This window comes from Leucoraja erinacea, chromosome 20 (genome assembly GCF_028641065.1).
Source record: "Leucoraja erinacea ecotype New England chromosome 20, Leri_hhj_1, whole genome shotgun sequence".
NCBI lineage: Eukaryota > Metazoa > Chordata > Chondrichthyes > Rajiformes > Rajidae > Leucoraja > Leucoraja erinaceus.
In genome coordinates, this window is record NC_073396.1 from 19,960,421 (window position 1) to 19,987,310 (window position 26,890).

General features: G+C 47.4%; 1 protein-coding gene across 2 annotated transcripts in view; it reads left to right on the top strand.

Annotated features, from left to right (window-relative positions):
- The first annotated feature begins 274 nt into the window (after nt 1–274).
- LOC129706904 (zinc finger protein GLIS2-like) overlaps nt 275–26,890 on the top strand; it is a 41,058-nt gene continuing 14,442 nt past the window's right edge. The window contains exon 1 of one of the 2 annotated variants that reach the window (XM_055651535.1): nt 275–453. The gene's annotated coding sequence lies outside the window, so the exon portion shown is untranslated. Of the gene's footprint in view, nt 454–24,157; nt 24,613–26,890 lie in introns of those variants that run through there. The other variant, XM_055651536.1, reaches the window with a different exon arrangement.

Here is a 26,890-nt window from a genome sequence, read left to right on the forward strand (position 1 = left end):
ACAAAGAACAGAATACTCCAAGGCGAGACATTGACCAGACACAGACCACACCTGAAGGAATAAACCCGACTCCAGGGCGGGTTTGCTGTGTGATCCGAGCGCTTTGTTAAAATACAAATTAAACGAGGGCGGTCTGCTGCTTCTTACTGTGAATTGCAACCGTGCAATAAGGAGGACGCATCGACTGATGGACATTGCAGGGTTCGCTGCCCCCGGGGGAGAGACGGGGACAAAGGGCGGAGCCGCTTCAACGGCGGGGGCCGGGAGTGTGGGGCGTGGAGGGGGCGGCCGGGCATGCGCCCCGCGCCGGCCATGGAGCTCCGGGACAGAGGGACGGCGGGTCGGTGCGGCAGCAGCAGCGGAGAGCGAGAGTGACAGCGGCGGGAGTTGCTGCTCGCCTCCCCCCGGGCCACGGCTCTAGCACTCGGGACATCGGACCCCCGGCCGGAGCAGGTAGGACTAGCGCACCCCGGGGGAGGGAGGGTCAGACCCGGGACACCGGGTGTCTCTTCCCGGGACCCTGAGTTTCTTCCCCACCGGTACACGGTGTCTTCCCCAACCCTCCACCCCTCCCCGAGACACCGGTTTCACCCCTTCATGGGACACTGTCTCCCCCTCCCTCCCGGGACACTTTCTCTCCCTCCATCTATGACACTGCATTCTGCAGTCTCCCGCCCTATAATTCTATGTCTTTCCCCCCTCCCTGGGATGGTCCATAACCCCTGCACCCCACCAGTGTCACACTGTGGCCCCTCATCCCGCCCCATACTGTACTGTCGCCACCTCCCACTGTTACAATGTCTGGGTGCTCGACTGTCAACCCCCTCCCCACCTTTAATACTGTACCTTGTGCTTATTGTTACATTCCATTCCCAGTGTTGTGATGTAACCTGTGCCAAAGACTGTGTTATAGCCGGCTCTTGTGTTTAATTATCATCCATTGTAGGTGTTATAATGTGGCCCGTTCCCTAAAGACACTAGTTCTCTCCCGGTGATGTATTGATAGCCACTGTGGCCCAAACTGTTGTCTTGTAGCGATGATCTAGTTGTACAGCAGTTTACTTTCAGTGTTATACTGAAGACCATAGAGTAATATAGCGTGGAAACAGGCCCTTTGGCCCAACCTGCCCCATCTACACTAGTCCCACCTGCCTGTGTTTGGCCCATATCCCTCTAAACCTATCCATGTACCTGTCTAAAGGCTTAAACATTGTGATAGTACCTGTTTCAACTACCTCACAGCAGCTTGTTCAATACGCCCATCACCTTTTGCTACCCCTCAGTTTCCTATTAAATCTTTCCTCTCTCACCTTAAACCTATGTCGTCTGATTCTCAAGTCCTCTACACTGGACAAACGACTGTGTTTATACCTCTGATCTATTCCTCTTATGATTGTGTACATCTCTATAAGATCACCCCTCATCCTCCTGTACTCACTGGAATAAAGTCCTAGCCTGCCCAACCTCTCCCTGTAGCTCAGGCTCCCAAGTCCTGGCAAAATCCACAAAAATCTTCTCTGTACCCTCCCAGTCATACCACTCTCGCTGTCATACTGATGGCCACTATATGTTGTCACCGCCCACTGTTCTGTCTGATGACCCATTTTCAGTTACCATGTAACCAACTAGTCCATTTTCAGAAGATAGACACAAAATGCTGGAGTAACTCAGCGGGATAGGCAGCATCTCTGGAGATGTTCCTGGAGATCTCTGGTCTGTTACTCCAGCATTTCGTGTCTATCTAGTTTAAACCAGCATCTGCAGTTTCTTCCAACCAGTCCATTCCCATTCCTGCTTTAGCATTAGAGGAGTTTGGGCAAATGTGGAGCTTCAGAGTTTGAGGGGAGACCTGATAGAACTTTATAAAATTATGAGAGGCATAGATAGGGTAGATAGTCAGAACCCTTTCGCTAGGATGAAAATATCAAAAACTAGAGAACATACAGTAACTTAAAGAGGAGAGGGGGAAAGTTTAAAGAAAATATGTGGGACAAGTTTTGTTTACAGAGGGTGGTGGGTGCCTGGAACGTGCTGCCAGGGGTGGTGGGGGAGGCAGATAAGATAGTGGGGTTTAGAGGCATTTTATTTTCTAACTTTAGTTATTGACATATGTACAGATGACACAACTTTGCATTACCCAAAATCACGGTGGCTTATTTTACTAGGAACACAACTCACCAGTATGGTGAGGGTTGCCAGTGATGGTGGTGCACGAGAGAACAGCTTTTAGATAGACACATGCATATGCATGAATGATGGGACATGGATCATGTGCAGGCAGAAATAATTGGTTTAATTTAGCATCATGTTCTGCCAGATATTGTGAGCCAAAGGGCCTTTTCCTGTGCTGCACTGTTCTATGTTAACTATAATACTGCAGCCCACACCTAGCATTCTGATATATTATGCCAATGTTGTTCTGTAGTGATTTCCTAGTGTTGCACTGAAGTGAACTTCCAGTGTTACTTCATTTACCTCACAGATAGACTGTAGTTGGCTGTTGGTGCTGTACTGTAGTCTATTGGTGTTACACTGTGACGTCCTCAATGCTATACTGTAGTCCACTTCTATCTTGCACTATACCAACTTCTATGTTGCAGTGGGACAATGAAAGGTATAACTTGCATTCACCTCGCATCTTTCACAATCCCAGAGCATTTAAATGAAGGCTCTAACTGCCGTCTGGTGTATATGTGAGAAGTCTCAATGATTATTTACTACATCTGTCTTGTGTCCTGAACAAACACTTATCCCTCCAGCAGTATGACTGCAGCAAACAATCTGGCCATTTTATTCGTTTGGTGAGTTTTTGGTGTACAGATCAGTTGCGTGCTTCCTTACAATGCAATGGTGATTATCGAACAGTGACGACAGAACATTTTGGTGTTGTTTTAGTATTGCCACACAAGAAATAGTGAAAAGCCCTTGTCTGAGTGCTATCCCATTGAATCAAATAATACAATACATCAATACAATCAGACCAAATTAAAAATGTAGAGCAAAGAGAAACATACAGAGTATAATTTTCATCATTGTGGCATTATGTAGTCCAATGTCCACAGGTAGATTGAAAGATCGGGACCCTGGCATATAGGAGAACCATTCAGTACTCTGATAAGAGAGGAAGAAGCTGTTCCTGAGTTGGAGATAGTTTTAGAAAATGCCGTATAGTTTATTCTTCCTATTTCCAAATCTGCTTGAAATATATTTGTTGTTATAAGTGCTCTTTCTGTGGACCGGTACACATTTAACAGTTCACATAGAGCTTACGGCTGTACAACAGTTTAGTTTATAACATTTTAGAGGTGCCGGTACACCATGCCGGTGCATGCCGTCACAAAAAAACACTGGCTGCTATAGTAAAGGGAATCCTAAAAAAATAGCAAATATCATCAAAGACCCACAGCACATTGGCCATGCTCTCATTTCATTCCTATCTTGGGAAGAAGTTACAGGAGCCTGGAAACTGTGACCTCCAGGTTCAAGAACAGTTTTTTCCTTTCAACCATCAGGCTGCTCGAACATCACACAACACTAATCCCAGCATCAATGCACTTTTAGTGTACCATGCATGTACTGAGGTACAGTAAAAAGCTTTGGTTTATGGACTGTCGTTGCACTACTGTCTTTGGGTTTTGTACTAGTATTATGGTTAATAATTTATTGATTTAAAAAAAAAAGAGATTATTATGTTTTATCAGTGATTTTGCCTTAATGGGCCTGTGAAGCTACTGCAAGTAAATATTTAATTGTTCTGATGTCGGTACTTAAGACAATGAAATAGTGTAACAAAGAACTGCAGATGCTGGTTTAAATCAAAGATTGACACAAAATGCTGGAGTAACTCAGCGGGTGAGGCACCATGTCTGGAGAGAAGGAATGGGTGACGTTTTGGGTCTTCAGACTTGAGTCTGAAGAAGGGTCTCGACCCGAAGTGTCGCCTATTCCTTTTCTCTAGAAATGCTGCCTCACCCATTGAGTTACTCCAGCATTTTGTGTTTACAATGAAACAGTCTTGACTTGGCTATTAAAAGAAGCACAGCAGGTAGTATACAATCTACACATATCACATGATAAGAAGTAGTCAATTTTTAGAGATGGTATTTGCAAGTGTAAATGTTGCCCAGGATGCTGAGAGAATGCCACATGGTCACAGGGAAAAGGTGCAAACTCCGCACAGACAGTATCCGAGGTCAGGATTGAACCCGGGTCTCTCATGCTGTGAGGCAGCAGTGCTTCCAGCTGTACAACAGATGCCTCGCCAGTACCTCGCCAACGTTGCCCAGTACAGAGTTAGATAATGAGGAGCAGTGGCAAATGTAAACCCATTCTTCCCCGGCACCTACAGTCTGGGGAGCTCCTGGCTGGGAGCCAGCAGGCTGTCTCTGCACAGGAGTTAAAGGCATGATGAACTTCTTGAAGCACAGTTTGGAGCAAAAACCTTGCTGCGAGACCTGGAAAAGGAGAATTCTTCACCTCCTTCCAGTTAGCTAGTATTGGAATGCAGATGTGTGTGGAATTTGGAGAGTACAGGATCTGTGATTACCCTGTTCCCCCCCCTTAGTCAGCCGGCTAGACAGCTGACTAAACTGTCTGGACACAAACGTAAAGAATGGTCCCATGGTGAAACGCTGCCTCTCAGTCTGTGTAAGTCTGGCGTGAGCTGCAGCAGCCAGGAAGAGCGGAGACTGATTACTATTTCTCTAATATTTAAGAACATGTTAAAAAAAACAGTATGATCAAGAGCACATCCCGGTTGGCTGTCTGGGGGGGGTGGTGGGGCTGCCTGGCGGAGCTCGGATTACATTATACTCCCTCTTAGAAATAAAACAAGAACCTGAGGAAATGAAGCTGCATCGGCAGATTGAACCATCTAACTTGTTCAAGCTGGAGTGCCTGGAATGTGCTACCATGGGTGGTGGCGGAGTTGATATCATTCATAGTGGTGTTTCAGAGACTTGTGGATAGACACATGGATATGCAGCGAATGAAGGGATATGGATCAAGTGCAGGCAGATAAGGGTTGGTCTTGGCAACATGTTCGACACAGACATTGTGGGCTAAGAGTCACGAGAGTTGAAAGTGTTTAATTGTCAAATGGAACAATGAAATTCTTTTAGATAGGCACATGGATATGGATCACTTGCAGGCTTGGAGTTTAGTTTAACTTGGCATCATGTTCAGCCTGTGGGCTGATGGGTCTGTCCCTGTGATGTGCTTTGGGTTCTAACTTAATGAGATGCCTCTACAACAGTATAAGTTTGAATAGATAGATACATGAATAGGAAAGTTTAGAGGGAGATGGGCCAAATGCTGGCAGGGGAGACTAGTTTAGATCTTGGTCAGCATGGGCTAGTTGGATTGAAGGGCCTGTTTCCATGCTACGACAATGATAAATCAAGATCATGCAAATCAATATTTATAATTTAAACCTTTTAAAATCTTGTTAATACTCTGGTGCAAAACATGCAGTGCTAAAGGAAATCAGCGGATCAGGCAGCAACTGTGGGGGGAATGGAGAGATAACGTTTTGGGTCGGGACCCTTCTTCACACTTTCTGTGGCGTATCTGCTCAGCAATCTACCCGGGGCGATGGATCTCGGGACATGCTGAGCTTGGCGCGGGGGGTCAGTTCTCCCAGCGAGAGTCCAACAGGCTGTGTGACCGAAAGTCATTCCCTCGGCTTCCACCTGACCGTGCCACAGGGCAAGTGACTGCGAAGGGAGCCAATAATGGGATTCTTGGTTGGTTCTTGAATGTGTTTAGCCAGTGGTATGATAAAAGGTGCAGTGTTTGACCATCGCAACTCTATCTTTAAGTTCACTGTTGGTCGGATCTACAACAATGAGACGGTAGGGAAAGAAGATCGAGAACCTCGTGTCATGGAGCCAGGATATCAGCTAGTCATAAATATCAACAAGACTAAAGAGTTGGTTATTGACCTAAGGAGGGTGAACAAACCCTGTCCTTATCAACAGAGCTGCTGTAGAGATAGTCAACAGCTTCATGTACTTAGTCATCCATATCACCAGCAACCCAACCTGGTCCCTTCACACTGATTTGATGATCAACAAAACGCTCAGAGTTTTTCCTTTCTTTGGCATCTGGGAAAATTCAGTATGCCGATGAGAATTCTCTCGAACCTCTACAGAAGCGGTCGGAGCTCCTGCAGCTTGGAGCTCCCGATGTCGGTCTCTAACAGACCCACGATGTCAAAGTCCGCAGGCTCCCACAGTTGGAGCTCCCGAAGACGGTCTCCAGCAAGAGGCCACCAACTCCTCGATGTTAGGCCGCAGTGCGGACGAAGATACGATACGGGTAAAAAAAATTACATCTCCATCGAGGTAATAGATTAAAAAAGGTTCCCCCCACATAAAACAAGCTAAAGAACACTAAAAACATACATTTAACATACTATTAAAACAACAACGAAGGAAGGGACAGATAGACTGTTGGCGAGGCAGCCATTGCTGGCAACACCAGAGACCTGGATTTGATCCTGACTATGGGTGCTGTCTGTATGAAGTTTGCACATTCTCTGCGTGGGTTTTTTCCGGGTGCTCCGGTTTCCTCCCACATTCCGAAGCTGTGCAAGTTTGTGGGTTAATTCTCTTCTGTAAATTGGCCCCAGTGTGTCGGAGTAGAACGTGTGTGTGTGTGTGGGTGATCGTTGGTCGGCAGACACATGATAGACCAAGGGGTTGTTTCCAAGCTGTATCTCTAAAACTAATCTAAAACACTCAAAATAGGTCCGCAAAATAGCAAGTGAGATGATGACGTATCTAAGACAGGACCTTGGTTTAACTGTTTTGTCTGTCTTCACACAAGGCTGTGCACTATGGATGGAGTCGTCTGCTACAGCACTTTAAAAAACCACGGTTATAAGGCAGAGAAGAGAGATCTTGTGCTCATAGACTTTAGTTTAGTGATACAGTGCGGAAACAGGCCACCGAGTCCGCACAGAACAGCGATCCCCGCACATTAACACTATCCTACACACACTAGGGACAATTTACATTTATACCAAACCAATTAGCCTACAAACCTGTCCATCTTTGGAGTGTGGTAGGAAACTGAAGAGCTCGGAGAAAACCCATGCAAGTCTTGGGGAGAACGTACAAATTCCGTACGGACAAGCACCCGTAGTCAGGCTCAAACGCGGTCTCTGGCGCTCTATAGCTATGCCACCGTGCCGCCTTAATACACCCAGAGGGCCAACTTCTGCCCAGCCCACTCCCCGAGAGGCACTTTACCTGGTCAATATCCACAGAACTCTTTGAGCCTTTGGAGAGTGGCTGCTGGGTTTACTGCACAGCTGTAATGGCTGCACTTCAAACAGACTAGGGTTATTATTGTCACATGTACTGAGGTACAGAGAGCACCTGGAAACCGGAGCACCTGGAGGAAACCCACGTGGTCACAGGGTGAACACACAGCACCAGGGGTCAGGATAGAACCTGAGGCAACAGCTCTACCTACTGCTTCACTGTGTTGTTCTCCAGTACTATGTGTTTTGCTCAAACAGGTTTTCATTGCCTGTAGAGCATTTTGGCATGTCTCAGGATTATTAAAAATGCTATAGAAATGCAGATCTCTTGTTCATTTGTTTTATGGGGAAGGACCTTGTGTGAAGGTACAATTTGGTTGTCTTGTCGCCATGCCCTTGAACAGGTATCTATTTCAAACCAGCGGCGACCAAGATTTATTTTACCATGTGCGTGAGATTTTTTACTTGTGTGGCGAGCCCAGCGTTGAACTGAGGCCCTTTTCCGCTGCTGTTAATTAAATCCTTTTGGAGATGGAAGCAGCAGCGTACTGGAATGGGTCGGGTACATCGCTGCTTTGGGAGAGATGAAAAGGAGCCTGTGTTGGGAGTAGTCCCCTGTCAGCTGAGCACATAGCTCGGCAAACCTCAGTGTTTACTCTGTCTCTTTGCCAGAGGCTAGACAAACCCTGCAGCTCACTCGCATGTGCTGGTGGGTCACTGTGCACCCGGCCACACTGAGACTGCAAATAAAGGAATTCCACACACGGAGCACTGTTCAATGCAGTCCCTTCTGATTATTAGCAATCCGTTCATACCATGCAGTTCGGGGTTAGTGTGTGCCTGTGAATCATAGAGCTTTACAGAAACAGGCCCTTCAGCCCACCATGGCACTGCTGTCTGTTATACTAGTATACATTAATTCTATTTACCTTATTAGTTTAGTTTAGAGATACAGCACGGAAATAGGCCCTTTAGCCGGCAGAGTCCATGCCGACCAACAATCCCCGTACACTAACACCATCCTGCATTCGAGGGATAATTTACAATTTTTACCAAAGCCAATTAACCTGCAAACTGTACATCTGTGGAGTGTGGAAGGAAACTGGATCACCCGGAAAAAACCCCACGCGGATACAGGGAGAAACTACGTACAGACAGTATCCGTAGTCAGGATCGAACCCATGTCTCTGGTGCAGTAAGGCTGTAACTCTACCGCTGCGCCACTGTGTCACCTCTTAGTTCCCCAGTTTTCTGTGTCTTGTCAATAAGCGAGTTTGGTATTCCGAAAATGCAAGGAATCATGGGATTTGTCAAAGATCAAACGAAATATAAATAAAAATCAAAGGATGCGCTGTAAATTTAGTGTATAGTTTGGGTCTTTTCTTGTCTTTTTTCAAGTTTGTATTTGTCAGGGGGCAGATATGAGTGGGAGACCTGGGGGGGGTGGAAGAGACTGGACCGGCTCTCGGAACCGCGCCTCCTCCTCCGCCAGGATCAAACCCATGCCCTGGCGTCACAAGCGCTGCCGAACCGCCACTGGACCGTCCCCGTTCCCCACCGCACTCGAATGTCCCATCCCCGCTCAGGGGGCAGGCCGGAGACGTCCGGACCGACGGGAAACCTGCCCCCAGGCCCACAGCCAGCGCGGAGAAGTGTCAACTCCAGCCCAACCCCACTCCGACTCCCAATGGGGTGCAACGACGACGTGCCAGTTCGCCCACGGCCTGGCCGAGCTGCGCTCCCTCCCAAGTACCAGAGGGAGCCGTGCCGCACCTTGCACACCACCGGCTTCTGCCCCTACACTATCCGCTGCCATTTCATCCACAACCCCGAGGAGAAGCAAGGGCCCCAGCTTCGCCTGTGCCAGAGTGCCAGCCTGGGGTCGGCTTCCTCCAACCCGGCAATCAGTCCCGACCTGGTGTTGGTGCTAGACCGGACTCTGGACTTAGGGCTGTGCAAGGGAGGAAGAGGAAGTTGCTGCTGCCACCAGCAGCTCCAGCGGGCGCCCGTCCTGCCCATGGCCGGCAGGAGCCCGTCCGCAGACTCTCTCTCCGACCAGGACGACTCCAGCAGCAGCAGCTCCGAGTTGCCCGTCTTTGAGCAGGGCTGGTGGCTGCCCATCTTCAGCAGGATCTCGGTGTTGGACTGAGGGGAGGGGGGTGGAGGTGGAGGGCTGCCGGCCAACCCGGCGGGACAGGCAGAGCCGAGCTGGAGCCAGCGGCTGCAACGCCAGCTGCATGTCCGGGGCCACCCCGCCAGCCCAGGGTCACCCCGGACACCTCCGGCCAGGGATGGGAAACCGGGGAGGGGATGGGGACGGCCCAGCAGCAACTCAACAGCACTGGCAGCGACAGAGAGCTGGGCCCAACCCCGACCACGGATGAAATGCAAGCCTGCACACAATGCAGCACCACCATGCCCGAGACTGTTTGTCGCTTGTGACCTATGATCTGGGCATGCGCAGTCGGAATACCGAACTCGCTTATTCAAGTCCATCACACCATCTAGACTTTGAGGTTTTTTTGCACTAGTATTGGGGTTATTAATTTATCAAATTTGATTTTATTATATTATCTATGTATATTGCCTGTTACACTGTTGCAAGTAAGAATTTCATTGTTCCGTTCTCGGTACATATGACAATTAAACACTCTCTTGATACCCACCTTACACTTTATGCTGCCTCGGAAAAGCAACCACATAATCCAGGATCAATTCCATTCCAGTTATTCCCTCTTCTCCCCTCTCCCACAGATACAAAACTTTGAAGCGCATACCATCAGACTCTTCTCCACTGTTACCAGACTATTGAGGGTGGGAGGGAGCACGAGAGGGAGGGAGTGCTGGGTGGGGGTGGGGTGCAGGGCTGGGATGGGATAGGGAGGTAACGTGGGGCCGCATCTCTAGGAAGGGAGTGTGGGAGAGATGATAGCAGCAGCTTCTCCCACGGGACATCAGTGAGGAACTGCAGAGTGGGTGCCTACATTCATCTTCCAGCTTGGGGTCAGTGGAAAGGGAAATCTAGATGGCCATTGTTCCTATTCTTCCTTTCCACAAGGCAGTGGGTGTAGCCTGAGTTGGAGGCCTGTCTTAACTCCTCCCTCATAAACTGGGAGAGAACATGGGACATTTTTATATTTTCTCAGAATGAAAATATAGTGGCCCAGATATTAAGTAGCACCACTACAGTCACAAAGTTGCCACTGCACAGTGCACCAGTAATGGTTTATTACGGCCATGTGTACCGTGGATATTAGTCAAATCATAAAATATATGAGTATAATCAAGGCATACACATGTCCAGCAAATAGTGAAAAAAGAAAAGTACCAGTGAGCAAAATATAGTGTTACAGCTACAGAAAACGTGTGCTGCAACGAGGTAGACTGGAAGATAGGGAATTAATCGCTAACATGTATGAGGTCCATTCAAGGGTCCAACAGTGGGGATGAAGCTGTTCTTGAATCTGGTGGTACGCACTTTTAACCCCTTGTATCTTGCCAGTAGGAGAGAAAAGCCCACCGCGTCTACGCTGTGATCCCTGCACACAAACACTATCCTACACACACTAGGGACAATTTACATTTATACCAAGCCAATTCACCTACAAACCTGTACGTCTTTGGAGTATGGGAGGAATCAAAGATCTCGGGAAAAATCCATGCAGTCACGTGGAGAACGTACAAACTCCGTACAGTCAGCACCCGTAGTCAAGATCGAACCCGCGATTCTGGTGCTGAAAGCGCTGTAAGGCGGCAACTCTACTGTTGCACCACCGTGCCGCCCAACCATCCAGGAGTACGCACATGCCCTGGAGAACAGCACGGTTGGCTGTACCCAACCCCCATCAGGCTCTTGAACACTATCCATTGGGGCGGCATAGTGGATTAGCGGTACAATTGCTGCCTTGCAGCACCAGGGACCCAGGTTCTATCCTGACTACGAATGCTGTCTGTCCAGAGTTTGCACATTCTCCCTGTGACTGGGTTTTCTCTCGGTGCTCTAGTTTCCTTTCACATTCCATAGACGTGTAGGTTTTTAGGTTAATTGGCTTTTGTAAAAAAACATTCTTCATAAAGTGTTAGATAGAACTAGTGTACATGATTGCTGTTCGGCACAGACTCAGTGGGCTGAATGCCCTGTTTCTACGCTATATCTCTAAACTAAACTATAAACACCAACTAAACTAGGAGCTGTCCTGGTTGCACTAGGGACTTCAGACTTTTTATTGCTAATATTGTTTTTTTAATTTTTAATTTTTTTTATTTGTTCGTTAAGTTATCTATGAGTACTGTGTTTGCTGGCCTGTTGTGCTGCTGCAAGTAAGAATTTCATTGTTTCTCTTTCCATACATATGACAATTAAACGCTCTTAACTGTTGAAAACTTGTGGATGTGTTATGAAGGGTGCAGCCTCTCTTTTCAATCGTGTGGTGAACCTGCTGTCACATGGAACACAGAGAATTGAAACAAGTGGATGATTTTTAAGGCTGGAGGGATGTAACTCGTGCAATAACCCAGAGATCAGTTCTTGGCCCTCAATTAATGACCTAGAGAAGAGAACAAAATGTAGACACTGGGAACTGCAGGTGCTGGAATCTTATGTAGAACACAACGTGCTAGAGTGACTCAGCTGGTCAGGCAACATTTCTGGAGGATATGCATAGGCGATGTTTGAAGGGTGCAATCCTGAAATGTTGTCTATGTGCAAAGAGCACAAAATATCAGGCTTCCATGGAGACACTAGGACCTGTACACACTGGAAACTTGAGCAAAACAAAGGTGCTGGAGGAAATGGACATAGACATTTTAGGTACATTTGTCAGATGCTGCTTGACCCGCTGAGTTCCTCCAGTACCTTGTTTTTTGCTCAAGATTCCATCATCTGCAGTTTCTCGTGTCTCCTGAACTGGTTCTTGTGCTGCGCTCCATGGAATGCATTTTCAATAGTATTGCATTAAAATAAGTGGTGCCACATGTCGGAGTTTCTGGGCTAACGCCTGTTTCACTATATAACTTGCAACAGTCAGTAAAACTCCAAGCCGGTCGTATATTCCAGGATCTGTGATTGACCAAAAGGTCCTCTGTCTGAATTTCTCGAACAGACTCACCACTGAATGTTTGGAACTATTCCGGCAGCTATTCCAGACTGTTCAAATATTTTCATTTAAAGCTAATTAATCTTTGAGCAAAGACAAAGCATGTTCTTTATTTATAAAAGGAACGTAAGCTTGATTTAGGATTGTTGTGTGTGTGTGATGATTAAGGAGGCAATAGAAAGTGTCCTATTCAGATGCATCACAGCTTGGTTTGGTAACTGCTCTGCCCAAGACCATTAGAAATGTGGACACTGCCCAGTCCATCACACAGCTCCCCCCCTCCCCAACACCTCTATCTTCACTTCATGCTGCCTCGGCAAAGCAACCAATGTAATCAAGAACCACTTGCCCCCAGTCAATCCCTCGTCTGCCCTCGCCCATCAGGCAGAAGATACAGAAGCCTGAAAGCGTGTATCACCAGACTCAAGAACAACTTCTTTCCTGCTGTTGTCAGACTCTCATATATGCTAGGAATGAATTCCCAATCTTCCAATCTACCTAGTTGTTATCTTTGCACTTTATTTAATCTCACTTTCTCTGCAGCTGTAACACTATATTTTGAGCTCTGTTTTCTTTCACTTGCATGAAGTTGGCAGATCTCATACAATGTTGGAAAATGTGAGTGGGTCTACGTTGAAAAGGAAGACTAAGAAAGCAAATTATTATTTGAGGACTGAAACTATAAAACATTGCAGCACAGATGCGTCTGGGGTCTCAATGTGTGAAACGGTGAGTGCAAGAATAGTAAGGCATTAGGAAGGCCTTTGTTGCGAGGAGGGGGATTATTAAAGCTTGGAGGTTTTGAGGTAATTTTATCAGGAATATGGCTTAGCTTCCATATTTATGGCATTGTATACTTGGTTTGGGTGCAGTGCAGATAAGGTTCAGGGAGTGGATTTATTGGATGAAGAAGGGGTAGGCCAACACTTTTGTTGACAAGAATGGGAGATGATTTTATTGGTAGATATAAGACTCTGCAGGGATTGACTGGGTGGAACCCAAGGATCTTTCCCCTGGTGGGGTTATCTAGATCATGAGCCAGTTTCAGAGTAAGTGGAGCCCATTCGAGATGAGGAATTTCCTCTCTGAAAGTGTTGTGAATCTTTGACAACCCTGAGGGCTGTGGAAGTGTAATATATTGAAGGTGCAGGTTGGTCAACATTTGATCCACAAGGGAGTTATTAACAGGATGGGGATGGAACACGAAGGTGATGCTGAGGACAAGATTGGATGAGCGTGATGTTAATGAATGATGTGAGAGGAGAGACCAATCTCCTTGCACTCCTGTTCTGGGTGTGTGGGATGTTTATCTGTACCGTTTCATCTAGGGAAATGCATGCCCCACTCTGTGTGCTGTAAGTTGTGGAGGTGCAGAGGAAGTCCGCTCGTAAACTCACAACCTTGTCTTCCATATTTCACAACCTCTCAGTTGTGATCAAGAATGGTAACAAGTTTGGTTGTAATTACTGTCATATGCGCTAGGGTTCTCCTCAATCATCTGCTCCCAGACACTGAGCCACCTCCTCCGTGTCCAGTGCCGTGTCTTGTGGACATGATCTTCAGTGCCTGACCACTGTGAGGGAGTTTGGAGGGCAGACGAGTTGTTCCATAGAATCACAGACTTGAATTGGGACCACACATCGACCAACAAGACCGCTTATGAAAACGCAAACAGTTATTTTTTAGGAATGCAGACACCTAAAACAGCATTCCCTTACCACTTTACCAAGGGATGGCTCTCTGGATATGCAAATATTGATTGAGGGAACAAATATGTCTGTGGCCATGCATTAAGTGTGGAGTAGCCAGTCTGAACCTTGCCACAATCTCATCGTGGAGATACAGTGCTGGCTGCTTCAGAGAGACTTTTGTCTATTGTCTCGATGAGGAGTTTACACTGTTGCCAAATGCTGGTGTCCCACTCCTGATAGCTGGTGTTGGAGCTCTCTGTGGCAGTGGTCATCCCATTACTTGACAAAGTACCTCTGCACAAATGTCAATTGCAGAGATCGTCTTGGTAGTTTGCATTGTTACAGGTTGCTATGCCCATAAATCAGTGTTTCCCAACCAGGGTTCCATGAGAGGTCGCTAGGGGTTCTGAGAGAAATATTAATGAATAGGCTAATCATAATGCATTTTGGAGTCATTTTTGTGTTTAATTTCATATTCATAATTTTATTATACACGCATGGCATACTTAGCGAAGTCTATTTAGCATATTTTGCAACATCATATTTAGCAATGTCTAAACAATGCCAGTGTGAAACGGCCTTCAGTGGTCAGTGGACAGGAGCTGTACGTGACGGATTCATGTATCATCAAGTGACTCACTCGAGTACCGGCGCATGCACGGTCTCCATCAGTCGTGTCCGTGCTTCCTGGCACGCAGCTCATTTTTGCATTGTCAATAAAATTGAGAAAAACGTAAATTATTTTTTGCTTCAACCAGTTATCAGTAAAATATATTATGTTTGCCCTATGAACTTTAAGTTTATGAAAAAGAAAGAAAGATATTAATAGAGATATATAATTTTTATTTGGGGGTTCCCTGAGACATGAAAATTATTTCAAGGGTTCCGCAAAGGTAATAAGGTGGATAAACGCTGCCATAACTGGTTAGAGTTGCCCAACGTCACCACGTGATAACGTCACCTTCCAACAAAGCGGACACGTCGAGACCCTGGCAGGCCTGCACCACTCCCCATGTCTCTTCACGAAGCCTCGCGTTGACGGAAACATGTCTCATCAGCCATCTGAGGGGCAGCACGGTAGTGCAGTGGTTAGAGCCGCTGCCTTACACCACCAGAGACTCGGGTTCCATCCTGATCTCCGGCGCTGTCTGGGTGGAGTTTGCATGCTCTCCTTGTGGTCACGTGGGTTTCCTCCGGATGCTCCAGTTTCCTCCTACATCTCAAAATGCATGCGTTTGTAGGTTAATTGTAATTATGGGCAACAGATGATAAAGTGTGATAATATGGAACTGGTGTGAATGGGTGATTGATGGTCAGTGTGGACTCTGTGGGCTGAAGGTCCTATTTCCATACTAAAGTAAAAAAACAAAATCCATATTTCACTAGCACGGACAGGTCAAAGAATGTTTAGAGATCAAGTACTCAAACCAAGGTGGGATGTCGTCGTCTCAGTTTGCACCTTTGCACTTTTATATCTGAACCGCTCGGTGAGGCCATCTCCTGTGGCCGTTCACACTGCCTGGTCGCAGTAGGAATCGCATGTCCCTGTGCCTCAGTTCAAACGAGAGGCCAGGTTCACAATTCCGCTGCTGATTGCTGGAAGGCATTTGGCTGCAGAATTCCACAGCGTCTGGACTGCTTGGATCAGTGCCAGTTACAAGGTAAGCACTCAAGATGTGTAGCCATTACATTCTCCCCGTGTCTTGTGGCTGAGCGCCACTCCCCCAATCTTATTATTTACCTGTACGGGTTATTTATTAATTGCCTCCCTTTTGCTGAGCCCACCTTGAGGAAGTACTCTCTGCTACCCTCGCCCAGTGTGTGTCTTTGAGCAGGCGCAGTGGAAAGGGAGAGGGGAGTCCTTGGCTGGGCCCTGACTGTGGAAACAGTGCTTCCTGTTTGCCAGCTCCCAGTTCAGAAACTAAAATAATCCACCATTCATGACTGACTGTCCTCTCTCTCCTCTCAGCAGACTGACTGCCTGCAAACCCACTGCCCCTTTGTCTCCCTTTCACCTTGCTTGTACAAGACATTTATTTATAATTTCCCCACCCCCTCTGCCTCTGGCGCCTGGGATTGCCAGTTCTCCGGATTAGCTGGGAGTCTCGAGGCCGGTCCACAGGGCACTGCCCTCTCTGCTCCGGCTCGGGGGTGACACTATCGAGTCAGGGGGGTGAGTTGAACACCCACCCAAGTAAAAATCAGGGCTGCCTCTTCAGTGAAATGCCAGTGGAGATTTCTATTTGATTCCCAGTCCAGTCCTTCTGCAATGCCCAAAATGGTTTTAGAGCCCTAGAGCTATACAGCACGGATGTTGGCCCTTCAGCCCACCTTGTCCATGCTAGGCATCCTGCTCGGCACAGAATTGTGAGCCAAAGAGCCTGCTCCTGTGCTGTAATGTTCAGTATTCTGTGCTAAACAAGATGACATAGTGTCCACGACTGAAACATTGTGGGTCGAATGGCTTATTACTGTGATGTACTGTTCAGTGTTCTGTGCGAAACCAGGTGACAAATTGGGCTAGTCCCACGACACAGACATTGTGGGCCAAAGGGCCTGTTCCTATAATGTACAATTCTGTGCTGAGCAAGTTAGCATCTGGGCTACTCCCATTTACTGCATTTGGCCCCTTTCCCTCTAAACCCTTCCTATACACACATCCATCAAATATCACCCTTTGCTGAGAGCCGGGTGAGGTAGGAGTGTCGCCAGAGTGTTCTGTCCCTTCCTCCTGGTACTACCCATGATCAGCAGAACAGTGTGTTTGCCACTGCACCCTGGGTCTAAAATACAGGAGTAATAGCAAGGAACTGCAGATGCTGGTTTATACCAAAGAAAGACCTAAAATACTGGAGTAATCCATAAAATCTCTGGAGAACATGGAATGATGACGTTTTGGGCCAGGCTCCTTTCTCAGACTGTAGTTCAAAATATTGACGTAGTTGCCCACTTGCAGCTGGCTTCCCAAGGATTGCTGGATGTTAATTGGGGCTGAAGTTGCCTCGAGTTGGGCAAGCAGAGCAAAGGAGATGAACCAAAGACAAATTACAGTTGCTTGGTAACTTGAACAAGATCTGCTCATCAGTGATCCTGAACTGATAGATTTCTTCAGACATCAGGAATTGCAAAGGGGCACAGTGAGAGCGTTTCACAGAAGGAGTCTGTAGAAATGTCATCTCTCCGTCCCTTCCACAGATGCTGCCTGACCCGCCGAGTTCCTGCAGTTCTTTGTACTTTCCAAGAGGTTACTGTGACCCTGACAGAGATTATTCGATCGTCTCTGGCTGTTTGTGAGAGGCCAGGTGACTGGAGGTCAGTGAGTGCAGTAGCTTTTATTCAAGAGGCAGCAGGAATAAGCCAGGTTGTTGGGCCACACAGCAGGTAGAGTCGTTGCCACACAGTGCCAGATACCTGGGTTCGGTCTTGACCTTATATGTGTTTTGTGGAGTTTGCACGTTCTCTCTGTGACCGCGTTGGTTTTCTCCGGGTGCTCGGAGTTCTGCCGAAGTCCCAAAGATATGCACATTTGTAGGTTAATTGGCCTTCTGTAAATTGCCCCTAGTGCGCAGGGAGTGGATGAGAAAGTGGGATATCATAGAAGGGGTGATAGATGGGCGGCATGCTCGGTGGGCCAAAGGGCCTTTTTCCATGCTGTATCCTTAAACTAAACTAAACTCATTGCATGCCAGTGAGTTCAACGTCAGTATTTGGTGCCTGGAGCGTGCTGTTGTGGGTGGAAGTGGAGGAAGGTACAATAGTAGCGTTTCATGGGTGTTTAAATAAGATATGCACATTGATATGCAGGGTTATGGATTTCGTGCAGGCAATGAGATTACTTGGCATTGTGTTTGGCAAGGACTGTTCCTGTGTTGTGGTGTTTGATGTTCTGTTGGGGAATTGATGGGGAAGGTTTCTGAGGGACCAGATCAATCTCCACTTCGAACGGGAAGGATTGATTAATGATGGTCAGTATGGCTTTGATAATGAGTGAATGGGTAGGAATGAACTGCTGATGCTGGTTAATACCGAAGATAGACACACAATGCTGGAGTAACTCAGCGGGTTGGGCAGTATCGCTGTAGAAAAAGAATAGGTGACTTTTCAGACAATGAGAGATGCTCTGATCAGTCTGAAGAAGGGTTTCGGCCCGAAACGTTGCCTATTTTCTTCGCTCCATAGATGCTACTGCGCCCGCTGAGTTTCTCCAGCAATTTTGTGTACCAATGAGAGATGCTGTCTGGTTAATTTGATTGACTATTTTTTAAGAACTAACAAATTGACTATTTTTTAAGAACTAATGGAGGGCAGAGTGGTTGATGTGGTTTTCATGGACTTCCGGAAGGTCTTTGGTAAGGTCCAAATGAAAAGCTGGTCCAATCCCAAAGCAAGTTGGGAAATGGATCCAGAGTTGGCTTGGTAATGGGAGAGAGGGTGACAGTGAGTCTGGCATGGGGATCAGTGCTGGTACTTGCACTCATTACATTATTGCCATATACATCAAGGTGCAATGAAATTCCTTCTTCACGTGAAGCTCGCAGAGTATAATGTAATTATAAACTGTATACATACAGTAAATTACAAAGTGCCTGAGGAACGTATCTGGTCAGGCAGCATCTGTGTAGGGAATAGACAGGCAACATTTCGGATCTGAAGAACGGTCCCAACTCGAAATATCACTGTCCATTCCCTCCCCAGATGCTGCCTGACCTGCTGAATTCCTAAAGCACTTTGTATTTCTCTCAAGATTCCAGCATCTGAATTTCTTTGTGTCTCCAATAAATACAATGTTTCTTACTGTCTCTTGTATACATCAATTCCTCCCGTTCTTTAGATTTTAGACTTTAGAGATACAGTGCGGAAACAGTAAGTTTGCAGATGATACAAACATTGGTTAAGAGTTTAAGAAAGAACTGCAGATGATGGAAAAATCGGAGGTAGACAAAAATGCTGGAGAAACTCAGTGGGTGCGGCAGCATCTATGGAGCGAAGCAATAGGTGACTATTCGGGTCGATTTCAGGTCAAACATTGGTGATGATGTTGATGGTGAAGTTAGTCATGATCTAAGGAACAATATTGTGGATTGGATGAAATAATGGCAGATGGAATCAAATCCCCATTTATATGAGCCTAATAAGGGTAGGATTATTATATTGAATCGTTGGTCTGTAGGATGTATTGAATGACAGAACGACCTTGTGCAAGGTTTCCCTTGGCAACCTGTGGGTCATAGGGCCTATTTCTGTGCAGCCTGACGCTTTATATCTGTGGTTGCGTGTGTGCCTATGCACGCACATGCACACTAATGTGTGTGTGTGTGTGTGTGTGGGTTGGAGAGTGTTTCCAAAGCTGCCAGGTCCAAGGTTCTCGCATCCTTGACTATTAACTCGCTGGCACTCACTTCACAGGGACGTTGGAGCATTCTCCAAAACCTTTGGATCAGGCACCGGTCCAAGGACTCCGTTCCCAGGGTCAGGTTGACAGTACAGTTACAACAGAAAGCTGAGATCATCCGACCCCCCCCAACACCAGGCCTGCCCCCCCCCTTGCCATTCAAAGGTTCCCCCCCCCCTCCCATAACAATCCTGGGCGAGGAACTCATGGAACAAGACCATTTCTTCACCGTCCCCCACCCCCCCAGGTCAAAAGGAAAATCAATCATTAGTTTCCACACTGGAGTTTACAATGTGATATCCTCAAATCTTCATGTAATGTTCCCTTTGTGGCAGAGCGTTTGTTCTGACGCTCCCGCCTCCTGTCTTGTATCAAATCCAACGTCTTGCAAGAGACTTTGAAGGTTGCTGGGGAATGTTGCTGGAAGGGTGAGTCAAGGGCGTGCACCAGATCAGAGGCACCTTACGCACCTGTTGGGCTACACACACGGCTGCCCAGCACGCCTGCGCCAACTCTATGGTCCACCACGAACTTCTGGAACCTTCCTCTAGTTTATCATCGCCAACTGCAGCAACTGGCAACTCTACCGTGCATGGTGTATCCCAGCAGTACCCATCACGATCCACATCAGGGATCCCTGGATTGGGAAGGTCGGCGGCAACAGAAGGCAAGTGAAACTTGGCTGGGACTATTCTGTCTTCCCATTCTTTAGACTTTAGCGATATAGCATGGAAACAGGCCCTCTGGCCCACTGCGTCTGCGCCAACCAGCGATCACGTCATACACTAACACTATCCTACACACGATTTGACTGAAGCTAATTAACCTACAAACCTGTAAGTTTTTGGAGTGTGGGAAGAAACCAGAGAACCCAGAGAAAACCCACGCTGTCACAGGGTGAACGTACAAACTTTAATTTCGCCTTCCATCACAGTGAGGAATGTGTAGGAGTCACTGTGATGGATGTTTATGTCAAAATGTGTTTTTTTGAGTCTGTTACTTTATTAAATTGTATGACTGACCTGGCCAGTGAATTTCACTACACCAATTGGTGTATGTGACAATAAATGAACTTATGAACTCCATACAAACAGCACCCGAGTTCAGGATTGAACAAGGGTCCCTGGTGCTGTGAGGCAGCAACTCTGCCGCTGTCCCACTGTGCCTCCCTATATTCCTCGCCTACCGTCCTGTGGTTCCCTTGCTCTATGCTGGGCTCTCTTATAGAGTCATAGAGAATGGAAACGAGCCTTCATCCCGTTTTGTCCGTGTCGAACAAGTTGGCAGTCTGAGCTCGTCCAATTTGCTGGTATTTGGCCCACATCCCTCTGAATCTTTCCTGTCCATTTACTTGTCCAAATGTCTTTTGAAAGTCATAAATTCTGCCTTGGGAAAGCAACCAACATAATTAAGGATCCTCCCACCCCAGTCATTCCCTCTTCTCCTCTTTCCTGCCGGGCAGATGGTACCAAGCTTGAAAACATGTACCACTAGATTCAAGAATAGCTTCTTCCTCGCTGTTATCAGACTACTGAGCATTCCTCTCCTAAACTAAAGGTGTGGTCCTGATCTCCCAACCTACCTCAATGCGGCCCTTGCACTTTTCTCTGTAAATGTAACGCTATATTCTGCACTCTTGTTGTTTTTCTCTTTGTACAACTGTGAAGTAAGTTAAGTAAGTAGGTGTGTTGGCCAAGTATTCACATACAAGGAATTTGCCTTGGTTCTCCGCCCCACAAGTAACAACATGACATACAGTGACAGTTACGAATGACTCGGAAAACACTAAACATTAATAATAATAAAACATTAATGATAAAACATCATTGATCAAGCATGTGAACCAACAAAATACCAGATCAAAAGGAATCAGTGCAAAGTACAATGTTACAGCCACAGGGAAAGTGCAGATAAAAAAAAGTACAAGGGCTGCAATAAGGTAGATTGGAAGAACGTGAATACATTCTTAAGGCACGAGTTCACAAGAATGATAAGGGAAGAAGCTAACTTTGATTCTGGTGGTGGGTGCTTTCAAGCTTTGCAATTGATGGTAGTGGCAAGATTAAGAGTGAAGAATGTTTTATTGTTATATGTCGCAAAAAGGAACAATGAAATTCTGACTTGCAGCAGTACAACAGTAATGTAATACGAGCATGGCCAGGGTGGTATGTGTCTTTGATTTTAGCTGCTTCTTGAGGGAATGCTTCCTATAGATCCCATGATAGATCAAGCAGTGTCTGCAACCTCCTTTGATCCTGGCCATTCGAGTTGCTGAACCATGCTATGCAACCAGCCAGTGTGCTCTCTACCACACACCTGTAGAAGTTTGATAGAGTATTCGGTGTGGGGCTGGATCTCCTCAACCTTCGAGGAGACACTCCATGAGGAGTTCACCTGAATGCAATGCCAATTGTAGTCCCAAACCTAGGGAGGAACTCAGTGGTTCAGGCAACATCGTTGGTGGGAGTGGACAGGCAACGTTTCTGGTTGGGGCCATACCTAACTTTCTACCAGGAACTTTCACTGCACCTTCTTGGCCAAACTGTAAAAACAATTGGCAATACAAGCTCGAAACCAAACTTGTATATCAAACTACATCCTAAAGATGGAATTATTAATGTCGACTGTCCACTTGAACTTTCCCTGTGTCACTGACTGCATCCCCATTGATGTTATTCCCAGGCATCTGTGAGCTCTGTATCTCTCCAGACCATTTTTCAAACTGATTGGAGTCCAGGGGAGAAAGATAAGTGAGGATGTGACATAGCCTGGCAAGTGATACAAATGGTTGGCAGGTGGGTAGAGTAAGTGACAAAGGCTGGAGGTGAAAAGGAGACAAAAGGGTGTCAGAAAAGGAGAGAAGTGAAATGTTAAGCCAGGGACGGCGATGTGGGTGGAAGGCGAGTGAAGGAATAAAAGAGAAATATGGGTTTCTTTGGAATGAGAAATATGCATGGAGGGGAAAGGATGACTGGAGAGTGACAGATGGTGGGAGAAATGCTTACACATTGGGGGGGGGGGGGGGGGGTGAGATACACAGAAAAGAGAAAGGGTGGCAGGGATATTACTTGAAATTGACAAATTCGACGTTCGCTGTTCATCCAATTTGCGTGTGTCCTCACTCTGGCAATGGAGGCGGCCCAGGACAGAAGGGTCAGTGTGGGAATGGGTCCGTGTGTTAAAATGGTTAATAACCGGGAGATCCAGCCAGCCTTGGCGGACCGAGCACAAGTTGAGTGAAACAGTCGCCAAGTCTACACTTGGTCTCGCCGATGTACAGGAGGACACATTGGGAGTGCTGAATACTGCCCTTTACTACAATCAGTCTGAAGAAGGGCCCAGACACGAAACGTCACCTGTCGATTCCCTCCACGGATGCTGCCTGACCCACTGAGTTCCTCCATCGGTTTTTCTGTGCAATATTCCAGCATCTGCAGTTCCTTGTGTCTCCAGGAAGCCGTGATGATGCACTGTATGAGTCTAGGAGTTGTCCTGACCATGTGCTGGGTCGAGCAGGTTTTAATTTCTGAATTGTGAGGATGATGTTTGGGTACCTGTGAACTTTCCCACCCCACCCACCCCTCAGTAGTTCACACTTGTGTTGCCAATAACAGTGGCTCACAGAAGGGGTGGAATCTGGAGCGATGCTTCCAGCTCCAGGCAGTGGTGATCTAAAGACAGTCCTCTCCTCACTGCCGCCCCTCCAAGGATCAAGGCCACACTGGCCCTGCGGTGCCCTCTGCTATGAATCGCAAACCTTTCCTTCATTGTAGTTCCTTTGCCGATTAGGTGAAGAGAAAGCCCAGAGAACCTTCTGGAATCTATCTGTGCGCAGTCAGAGTCTCTGCAGGTCACAGTGGGGAAGGTGGAGGCCGTGGGCCTGGTGTGGAGGGGGGTTCAGCCCAGAAAGCGGCTCTGGGTGGAGAATACCGATGATGTACAGTCCTGGTGGGAGAGGCGTTTGGCACACTGCTGGGCAAGTTACAGACCCACAGTCATCTTCCTTTTCACAGAGCTGTCCCTGGACACAGCTAGGCTTGTAATTCCTCACAGCTGTTTGTTTTATAACAGACATTAAATTCCCTCAGCCACGAAACATGCAAGAAAAACAATTTTCTGAAGTTTTTCAAAGACCAATAGCATTTTATACAATCCTTTCTGAACTATACTGGGCTTTAAAAACAAAACTGTCAAAGATTAAGATGTTGCTTCCTTACACATCATTCAGTGACTCTCCTCCCCGTATCACTGCCTGTTTCCCCACTGTTTTAATCCAACTCCCTCACACCATCTCTCAGCGATCCCTCTCCCCCAGAGCCCCTTGTCACTGACTCTTTTCCCCACAGATGTTGATCTATTCCTCATGACCCTATCCCCTCTCTCTTCCTGTCCTCTTTCATCTCTGCCACACCCCCCCCCCTCCATCCTCATTCTCCTCTTCCCCCCCCCCCTTTTGCACCTCCCACCAACCCCTCTACTCCCTACTCAGCCCCTTCGTAAACCCTTTCCCAACTCCATATCTCCCCTTCTCCCCTCACTCACTTCTCTCCCTCCCTCCCTCCCTCCCTCCCCCCCTTCCCTCTCTCCCACCCTCTCCTCTCCTCTCCGCTGCTTCTCTTCCCCCCCCCCCCCCCCCCCCCCCCCCCCCCCCTCCCCCCTCCCTCCTATTTGCCACTCCCTCTCGGTGCAGCGTCTGGCCGTGTTCCTGGTTCTGTTCTCCCGTTGTGGAATTGGGGGAACAGTGGCCAGTGTGCAGACTGAAGGAATATCCCAGGGATTATCTGTGGGCAGTGACCCACGACCGGGACACTGCCCCCCCAAAGATATCTTTGCAGCCCCCTTCCTAAAGCTATGGCCTGAGCAGGGGCTGCGACCCTCCAGTGCAGCAGTCCCCTCCTGCAACCAAAGGTTTCGGTGCATGTTTTACCATCAGCTGAGCAGCCCCAGTCGATGGGATTGTTTAAATAAACACGCAGGAATGCGATGAAGTGGAGAGTGTGGATGTCACCCCAGACCCTCTGACTGCACCGCTGCCTCATTCCCAGCCAGGGCCCACACTCAATGCGGACAGGATTGCCTGTGATGCGGTGGCGGACTGCATTGGTGCCGGTGCAGGCTGCGGGAGGCCACAGCAGCAGCGGTGTGTCACTGGAGAGCGTGTACAAGGTGTGACGTTTCACTGACACTTCGTCCAGGGCTGGTGCAGAACACACCGGGCGGTAGGGATGGGGCTGATGTGTACACAGTCTGGCTGGGTGGGTGGGAGGGCAGGGCAGGGCAGGGGAGGGGACCGCTCCTCCCGGGCTCCGGCATTCCACAGCCGTGTACACCCCTCCTCCCAGGCTTCCTCCACAGGGACTGCGCCGGCTTCCTGCTCCCGTATGCACAGAGTATCTGCTTGCTTACTTAACCCTCTGTCTGCTGGACCGACTTAAAGCATAAAGTTAGAATCTTCTAAAGGCACTGAGGCATTCTTCCGTGTGTGGTGGTCAGAGTCGTATAGTCATTCAGCTCGAAAACAACCCATCCATGCCGACCAACATGCCCCATCTACACTAGTCCCACCTGCTTGCGTTTGGCTCGTAGCCTTCTAAACCTTTCCTATCCATGTACCTGTTTTAAATGCTGTTATTGTACCCGCCTCAACTACATCCTCTGGCAGTTCATTCCACATTTCCACCATGAAAACGTTGCCCCTCAGGTTTCTTATCTTCCTCTTCTTACCCCAAACCTCTTCATTCCCCTACGCTGGGAGTTGGTGAGGCAAGTTTTACTTTACACAGAGGGGTGGGTGTCTGGAATGTGCTGCCAGGGATGGTGGTGGTGGAGGCAGATACGATAGTGGTGTTTAAGAGGCTTTTAGATAGGCACATCGATTTGTGGGGAATGGGGGAGGGATATGGATCCCATGCAGGCAGAGGAGATTAGTTTAATTTGGCACAGGGATTGTGGGCCAAAGGGGCTGTTCCTGTGCTGTACTATTCTGTGTTCTAAGATGTAAGTATTGTGTTGCTTTCTGTCCAAAACCATAGAACAGTACAGCACAGGAACAGGTCCTTCGGCCCACAATGTCTGTGCCAAATGTGATGCCAAAATTATCTCTTATCTGCCCACATATAATCCATACTCTTCCATGCCCTGCATATCTTTGCCTTTCCAAAAGTCTCTTATTGTATCTGCCTCTACCCTCAACCCTGCAGTGCATTCCAGGCACCGACCACCCTTTGTGTAAAACAAAAACCAGCCCTGCATATCTCCTTTAATCTTTTGCCCCAACCTCTGATTTTTAGAAAAAAAGTTTAAACTGTGTACACTACCCAAGCCTCTCATAACTGTATATACTTCAGTCAGGAATCCCCTCGGCCTCTGAACGAATTAATGCAATTTGGTCAATATTGGCCATTGTAAACCTCTGGAGTTGTTTAATATCTCCCTTCCAACGATAGGCCATCCAGTGCACACCGCGCCATCCATCCCATCCATCCATCCATCGGTCTTCATCTCCATCCTGGGCACCAGATGCTGAACGAGTAATGGAGGTGATAACTAATCCACCAGTGACCGGAGCATACAAACAGGTTTTGTTTGAAGAAGGGTCACAACCTAAAACATCGCCTGCCCATTCCCCCAACAGATGCTGCCTGACCCACGCAGGTCCAGGCAACAATGGTCATGACCCACTAGGTCCTCCAGCACCTTGTCTTTTGCTCAAGATTCCAGCATGTGCAGTTCCTTGTCGTGTTGTTGATGGAAGCTTGAGGAATAATTTGTCTGCTGTGAATCCTACATTTGAGCATTCCTGCGTTATAAGATGCGTTAAACCGTTGACAGGATAACCCCATTGACTACTTTACGCTTGGGATGTTAGAAACATAGACATAGAAAAATGGGTGCAGAACTAGGCCATTCGGCCCTTCGAGCTAACACTGCCATTCAATATGATCATGGCTGATCATCTAAAATCAGTACCCCGTTCCTGCTTTTTCCCCATTATCCCTTGATTCCCTTAGCCCCAAGAGCTAAATTTAACTCTCTCGTGAAAACATCCAGTGAATTGGCTTTCACTGCCTTCTGTGGCAGAGAATTCCACAGATTCACAACTCTGTTCAAGTGAATAAGTTTCTCCTCATATCAGTCCTAAATGGCCTACCCCTTATTCTTAAACTGTGACCCCCCCCTAGTTCTGGACTACCCCAACATCGGGAACATTTTTCCTGCATCTAGCCTGTCCAATCCTTTAAGAATTTTGTATGTTTCTATAAGATATCCTTTCATCCTTCTAAATTCCAGTGAATACGAGCCCAGTCGACTCATTCTTTCATCATATGTCAATCCCGCCATCCCGGGAACCTGGTGAAACTACGCTGCACTCCCTCAATAACAATAATATCCTTCAAATTGTGAGACCAAAATTGCACACAATACTCCAGGTGTGGTCTCACCA